This window comes from Raphanus sativus, unplaced genomic scaffold, assembly GCF_000801105.2.
Source record: "Raphanus sativus cultivar WK10039 unplaced genomic scaffold, ASM80110v3 Scaffold0731, whole genome shotgun sequence".
Classification (NCBI taxonomy): domain Eukaryota; kingdom Viridiplantae; phylum Streptophyta; class Magnoliopsida; order Brassicales; family Brassicaceae; genus Raphanus; species Raphanus sativus.
In genome coordinates, this window is record NW_026616047.1 from 24,637 (window position 1) to 31,742 (window position 7,106).

A 7,106-nucleotide genomic window follows, 5' to 3' on the forward strand; every position below is an offset into this window, starting at 1 on the left:
ATCTTGAATGTTGTGAAACTATTGTTGATAATCTTAATTACCAACATGACATTATTATTGTTGGTATATACAAATTTACATAAGAAAACGTTATAACCCATCAAAACTATGAACACATGAACTATATGATAAACAGAAACATAAAATTCAAATCATTAGCAAACTAATTGATTTCTAAAAGAAGAGATCTGTTCAAAGATTGGGAGCCTCTTAGATCTATAATTACTGGCTGTCATCTCTTCAAGCCCAAGAACAAAGTCATCGTCCAAGATATTTCCCAAGACATCCTCCATCTCAGCATCAAGCCGACGTGGCAGCGAAGCCTCTAGCTCACTCAGAAGCTCATCAGCCCGTTGCCTTGTCCTACAATCATCTGCACCTAAAACCCTAGAGGTAAATACGTCGTCAAGAAGTGATCTTGCCTCTTCAAACCTGCCTTGTTTGATAAGGCACATCGCTAGGTTGCACGATTTGTTAGCGTCTGGCTCAACCATCTGAGCTTTTCTGTATACCGCTTCTGCGGATAAGTACTTGGCTTGTTGCATATATGCCCATCCCAAGTTCCCCTGTATATTTATTCCAAGTAAATCGATCACTCTATTGCCAAGCATAGTTAGACACAAATTTTAAAGATAGAACATAATTGGCTTGATAATTAAATCATAAAATTAGCTGCGGTTTATATAGCCTCTTCGACTTAACCCCTAATATAATCTGTAGAATCTAATCATAAGTTTGTCAAACAAAAATGATCAATTATATAAAAAGTTGTTTTACCTTGATAATGATATTGATATTGATACTGATATGCTCAAATTTATTCTTGAGATATTTTACAATTCAAAATGTGATATATATCATTTAAAGATCGAATCTGCAGATATTCAAATTCTCAAAAGATTTTAGAGTTCAAATTAAGATAGATAAGTGAACAGAAAACAATGGAATGTATGAGAGATTTACGTCAGTTTATGATTATTTTTGCAACGGATTGTATTCAGTTGGTTAAAATGGTTTCGAAACCAGAAAATGGACAGTCTTTACAAGTTATTTGGAAGATATAAAGATTTTTAAAACAAGTTTTAACAGTTCATAGATCATTCATATACGACGGATGCAGAATTCAAGAGCGGACAACCTCGCACGCAGTGCAAATAAACAATCGTTGTATATTATCCATATAGATATAGAACTACCAATTTGATTTGCAGTGTCAAAAAGAGTCTGTCTAAGTTACTGACAAGAAAAAAATGAACAGAAAACAGTATAGATATCAATAAATTAAAACAATTTGTAATCGATAGACGAAAGCCTTAGATCAAGGGAATCAATAAGTGATTTATAATTATAGACAAATAGATATTAAGTGTTTGTTAAGTAAAATTCTAGAACTCAAATAACAACAATCAACTCAGTCAAATTTTATTACAGAATCTATCTATGTCTAGATTTAGAATGTCAAATTTCTTTATGAAATTCAATCAATTTAGACAATCATTAAATTCAACCATTTCAGACAATCAATAAATTCAAATTGGATAAGTTCACTAAATCCATACACCAGATTTTTTTCACCAATAATTATTTAACTCATCTCAAAGCTTAAGTAAGCTCTGACTAGTGCATCAGTCTTGATCTCATTTAAGAGCCAAAGCTTGTGGGAACAGTTTCTTAAAGCTTTAATAGATGTTTCCAGGCTCGGGTCGAGGAGAATTCCTGATCTTAGCTTTTTGATCCTAGTGGCGAAAGTCCCTGATCAGACAAGGAGATCGTCATAGCATTTCAATGGATAGTCGATCCTTTAGTTTGGTAGCTGCTGGTTCCTTGTTCCCCTTCTCATTTTAGGCTTGGCTCTCGGTATCCGTTCTTTACACTGAGACTCCTTCTTGAGGAGAGTGTTTGGCTCTCTACTATCTGGTTACACTCTTTGCCTTTATGTCTACCCGTCTTGTATGCAATTAAGTGGATCTTTTGATGTGATCTTTGATTTCAAGTCAGCTAACCTTTGTTTTTATCTTATATTATTCAAATCCGTTTACAAGGTTGAACTTGAGTAACTGAATATATCACTCACTCGCAGACTATTCTCAAGCCTTGTCTTAGCACTCACTTAAAAACGAAGCAAACATGAAAGACAAAGAGCTAGCTATAATCCAATGCTTGCACAAGTTTTCTCTCCATCACCTTTGAATCCGTTCTGAAAGACTGCTTTGACCCTCTTGATGAACTATGATCCCCAAAGAGGCTAAGTTTGTTATTATTGTTGTTTGGTCTCCTCTCCTATATTTCGTGGGGGTAACTAGTCTTAGTGTATAATAAGTTTATAACATTACAAACAAGCATCCTGTGCAACCACACCTTTTTTTTTTTGAAAAATATCTGTTGAATTATCATTTATCATTGTTGAATCAATGTGCAAAAAAAGAACTGAAAGTTTTGTCTAAATGAATTACACCCAACTTATCATCACTTACCAAAGCAAGAATCATCAAAAGGGTACACCAAGAAATGAATTTACTAATCTCATGTTGTATATGAGGTTTCATTTCCACCGGAGAGATTGTCTAATGCCGGTGAAGATGAGTCCCACTGATCTACCGATCAAGGTGACAAGAAAGAAGGATATGATGCTACTCACTTTATCCACCACCACTCTTATGATTGGCATTCCGATGTCTGATAACTCCAGAAACAGACTGAAGTAGTACCTCCTGTACGTACGTACACACAATCAAACACTTTCTCATGTATTTAAGGTTCTTGTGATCTGAGGCAAAAGAGGAGAGAGGGAGAGGTCTTACCATCCTGATAATGCCTTAAGCTCCTTTGTTCGTTTAACAGGCAATGAGAAATCACTTATTATGGAGTATCGCAAGGGTGATGATGATGAGGCAGCTTTAGCTTTTCCCGGTGTTAGCTTTCTCCACCAACTACGGCTTTCTGTATCATCACCGCCATCAGGGTTGTTGATCACCTGAGTTTGAAGAATGTAGAGGTCAAAGCGATCCTCATACATAGACACAACTGCTTCCATGTTCTGATGTAACCACTGGTATAGAGCTACCTACCAAGTACAAATGGAATTTTAAACCCTGAGATATGAAAGGTAAGGGTGAAGTTAAACACAAGGCAAGTGTGTGTGTGTTTACCTCGTTGCGTAGTTTTTGAAGTGCTCTACTAGAAAGGTTACAGATATCTAACCCCCCTCCGCTGTTCATTTCATCAGAGAACTTGCTGTCTACAGAAATGAGCTCTAGATAGATGCTAGCGACCCCATCTGCTAATGTTATCATCAAGTCTTCCAAAATGGCAACTCCATGAGTACGAAACAAGCTCAGGTCGTAGCAGGAAGCTTTCCTTAAAGATCCAAATCTGTGGAAGTATAAGAACTCTGCAAACAGATCTTATTTTATCAAAGATAGCTTCCTTTTCATTTAGCATTTTCATCAGTAAAGGAGTCATCGCCTGCACATCATGGAATAGATTCTATAGTTCATTTCAAATCTGGTATTCACATCACATAATGTAATATATGCTATCGACTTGCCTTGTCAGAATCAGTGTCTTCCACACACAGTTCCCTCTTTAGCCAAGCTGTGCATGCTCCTTGATATGCTTCACAGACAATATCATTAAAACTAACCTTCCACTCATCTGAACTGATTGTGTTAGATATCTTATTTGTCTGCAGAACAAAATACAATAAGCTAATCACACGGTATCCAAGAGTCGCAGCAAAGACTTAAGGCTAGAGAACTATATGCCCCTGAACTAGAAGCTGACCTCTTCTTCAAGTTTCTGAAAGCAAGACCAGAGCAAGTACAACTGTGGCCTTTCAGATATCGCATACAAGCTCAGCGGAGGCTTCCCTTGGGGCGGTTTAGGTTTCAGGATTCTGTTTCCAAGTGTACTCTCACTCTTAATGGCGTCTAAAGAATCTAAAAGCTTTCCTTTCACCACACCCCATACAGATTCCAAATCACCATCAAAACTTGTGTCCCTAAAGTAAGAAAAGGAGGCATGTGTAAGTAAACACACAACAGTTTGCAACCGTAAAGTGAAATAGAATAAAGGCTTCTTACCTACCAAAAGACTCTGAAGTAGTTCCAAGATCCGGATTCTCCTCCTCCACGGTGTTCTCTCTGGAAGAAGAGTAACCAGAGTTTCGAAGAGGGATCACTCCAGCCATGTATGTGAGGAAAACACTGGCCATGAGGAGAACTTGGTCACCGATAGGGACCCAACCGGAACCAGCAGCAACAGCATCAAAATCAGCGAGAGATGCCAAGCAAGTACTACACTCTCCACGAGAGAGATACGCTCCAAGATTCAAGGAAGTGGAAACATAACCTCTCCGAGCTTCCCCTGATGGCTTCCATGTGATGTTGCAACTCCCAATAGGCTTCCTACAAAAAAAAACAAAGGCATTGACTTTTAAAGTTTCTTATGCTCAACAACAACAACAAAGTTTGATAAAAGGACCAACCTTTGGGGAATATTTACAGGAGGGTTTCTGGAAAGGGAGCTCCTTTTAGTGAAGTGAACTTTGGGCATCCCCAGGTGAATGCAAGATGATGAAGACACAACATGTCCAACCATTGGTGAAACAAATAGAGCTCAGGACTTATAACATGTTTGAAGAGATTCTTTGAGGCCAATCTCTAACATCACAAGAAGAAGACAAAACAAAACAGCTGAGTTTCAAGAATCTGATTGTAAAGCAGAGATAAGTTTTGAATCAACGGACATTAGGTTTGAGGTTCGAAAATCCAGTGTTAGATAACATAGAGACAAATCTCGCTAATCGACATTGGCATTCAAGAGTCAGATAGGAGCTTCAGGGGGAGAGAGTATAACACTTACTGTAGCAGAGGAACCTAAGAGAGAGGGGAAGGATACGCGAATTTGAGAAAGAAGCAGAGAGATGATGATGATAAAGAAGTGGATTGGGGGTTGTGCGTATCTGAAAATACAAAAGACTTTACGACAGAGACAAAAGAAGAACTTAAGGTTTCGAGTACTAATAGATGTTTTGGAGAACAGTAAACAATAGGGGTGGTGGCGCAGTTGGCTAGCGCGCAAGTCTCATAGCTATCTGAGTAATCTTGAGGTCGAGAGTTCGAGCCTCTCTCACCCCATTTTTTTTTTTCTTAATTAAAAGTTAAAACGCTGAGCTAGTTCAAAGTTCGGCCCACATCGGATATTATGTTAGTTTAGTTCGAGTTATATATAGAGAGCAAAGAACAAGTGAGCGTGTTCGTAGAAAGGAGAGATGGTTGGCATCTCCTCTGACAGAGACGGGATTGACCTTCGGGTTCTGAACACATCCGGTTAAGGCTCTCCACACCTTCGGGTGGATCTAACCCAATTTCTTTTGGCTTTTTTTCCTTTTTTATATTGGGCTTCTTCTTTCTCTGATTATCTGTTTCTGCAAATAGCTTGTCAACAACAAATGATCTAATTTTCTTGCTACATATAATTCACCTTATTTGCTAGATTTTGCATATTGTGTTTTTTTCACTTTTTTTGGCTGTTGTAATGTGTTGTTGAATGAATCCTACAGCTTTTCTTGTTTTGGTATTTTTTTCTATGCAAGTATGGTCGTGAACAAGTAATATGTGTAAGATTATTATATATAGATGAATCTCTATCATAGCCAATCTGTGAAGTGTACTTTATTCTTACTTGCGTAGAGAACAACATACTCAGGTTTGAGATGAAATCTCAAAACACTCAGGTTTGAGACGAAAGGTTTACACTAATCTATCTTATTAAAGCTGAAGTACAAATTCGGTGTGTTTGGATACTTGGATAAGAATATTAAAAAAAATTGGTGTGTTTGGAAACATGGATCGTAGTCTTTTAAAAAAAAATTGTTTGGAAACAAAAATAGTAGTATTAAATAGAAAAAAATAATGGACTTAATAATACAAACAAATTATATATATAAGAAAAATACAATACAAAGCTCAGTTTGAAATACCAATTCAAATTATGGTTTTTATATTTCATATTAAATTTTTAAAATATAATATATGTAATTATTTATATGATGATACATATTAAATACTATTAATTATATCATTACTTATATGATGGTACATATAAAATACGATTAATTATATGATAAAATTATACGATATATAATAATGACTAAGGATGGGTTTTCAGACATCCATACGGGTTTGGTTCTGATCAGTTTGCGTTTCGGATTTTCGAGGTCAAATATTTCAGTCCTATTAAGATGTTTCTAAATTTTTGTTTGAGTTTGATTCGGATCTTTACGGGTTTGGTTTGGGTTTGGATAACATATTTAAATTATTTTTAAAGTTTTAAATCACTATATATTTAAAATTTCTCAAAATCTATAAATAAAGTAATATATTACCTATAAATTTAAATAACATATGTCAGAATACCTAAGCTTAACATATCAATTGGTTTGATTTAAAAATTTGGATACGAAATCAATAATTATTTTAAGTATTTTTGGTGATTTGAATATACTTTAACTATTTCAGATATTTGTTTTTGACTATCTATATATATTTTCAAGTATTTTAAACCAATTTAAAGGTATCATTCTTGATGTTTTATATACATTAAATACAAAAATAATTAATATATAAATATATAAATCTATTTTTAGATAAATTCAGTACACGAATACTTCGGTTCGGATCCGATTCGGTTCTCTAACTAACAAAATTTTGAATAATTCGAATATTTAATCAATTTATGTTCAGGTTTGGTACTATATTTACGGATTGGTATCAGTTCTGTTCCTCAGATTCATTTTGCCAAACCCTAATAATTACATGAAAAACAAATATCATCATATTTTTAAAAATATACATCCGCGGAGGTGCAGAGATCAAAGTATAATCATTTATTTTAACAACAAGCCAAATAAATATGTTGATTGAAGAGCGAATAAAACAAAACTAGAGAAATACATAGTTTATCATAGACATTCTATGTGTCAAATTTATTATAAAGAAAATTTTATTAAAATAAATAAATTCAATAATTACAAACAAATAATATATTTTATAAAAGTGAAAAATAATACACGCGCTTTCGAAGCGCGGGTCAAAATCTAGTAA

At 35.0% G+C, this 7,106-nt stretch overlaps 2 non-coding genes and 1 pseudogene across 2 annotated transcripts; 2 read left to right on the forward strand and 1 right to left on the reverse strand.

The window, feature by feature from the left end:
• Nucleotides 1-2,372: 2,372 nt before the first annotated feature.
• LOC130502899 (uncharacterized) lies at nucleotides 2,373-4,871 on the reverse strand (annotated as a pseudogene).
• A 181-nt stretch (nucleotides 4,872-5,052) lies between these two features.
• TRNAM-CAU (transfer RNA methionine (anticodon CAU)) lies at nucleotides 5,053-5,138 on the forward strand. The gene is given in 2 exon segments: nucleotides 5,053-5,090; nucleotides 5,103-5,138. It is a non-coding gene; the product is annotated as a tRNA-Met (tRNA).
• Nucleotides 5,139-5,253: 115 nt separating this feature from the next.
• LOC130502900 (U6atac minor spliceosomal RNA) lies at nucleotides 5,254-5,375 on the forward strand. Its single transcript, XR_008940506.1, has one exon. It is a non-coding gene; the product is annotated as a U6atac minor spliceosomal RNA (small nuclear RNA).
• Nucleotides 5,376-7,106: the final 1,731 nt, after the last annotated feature.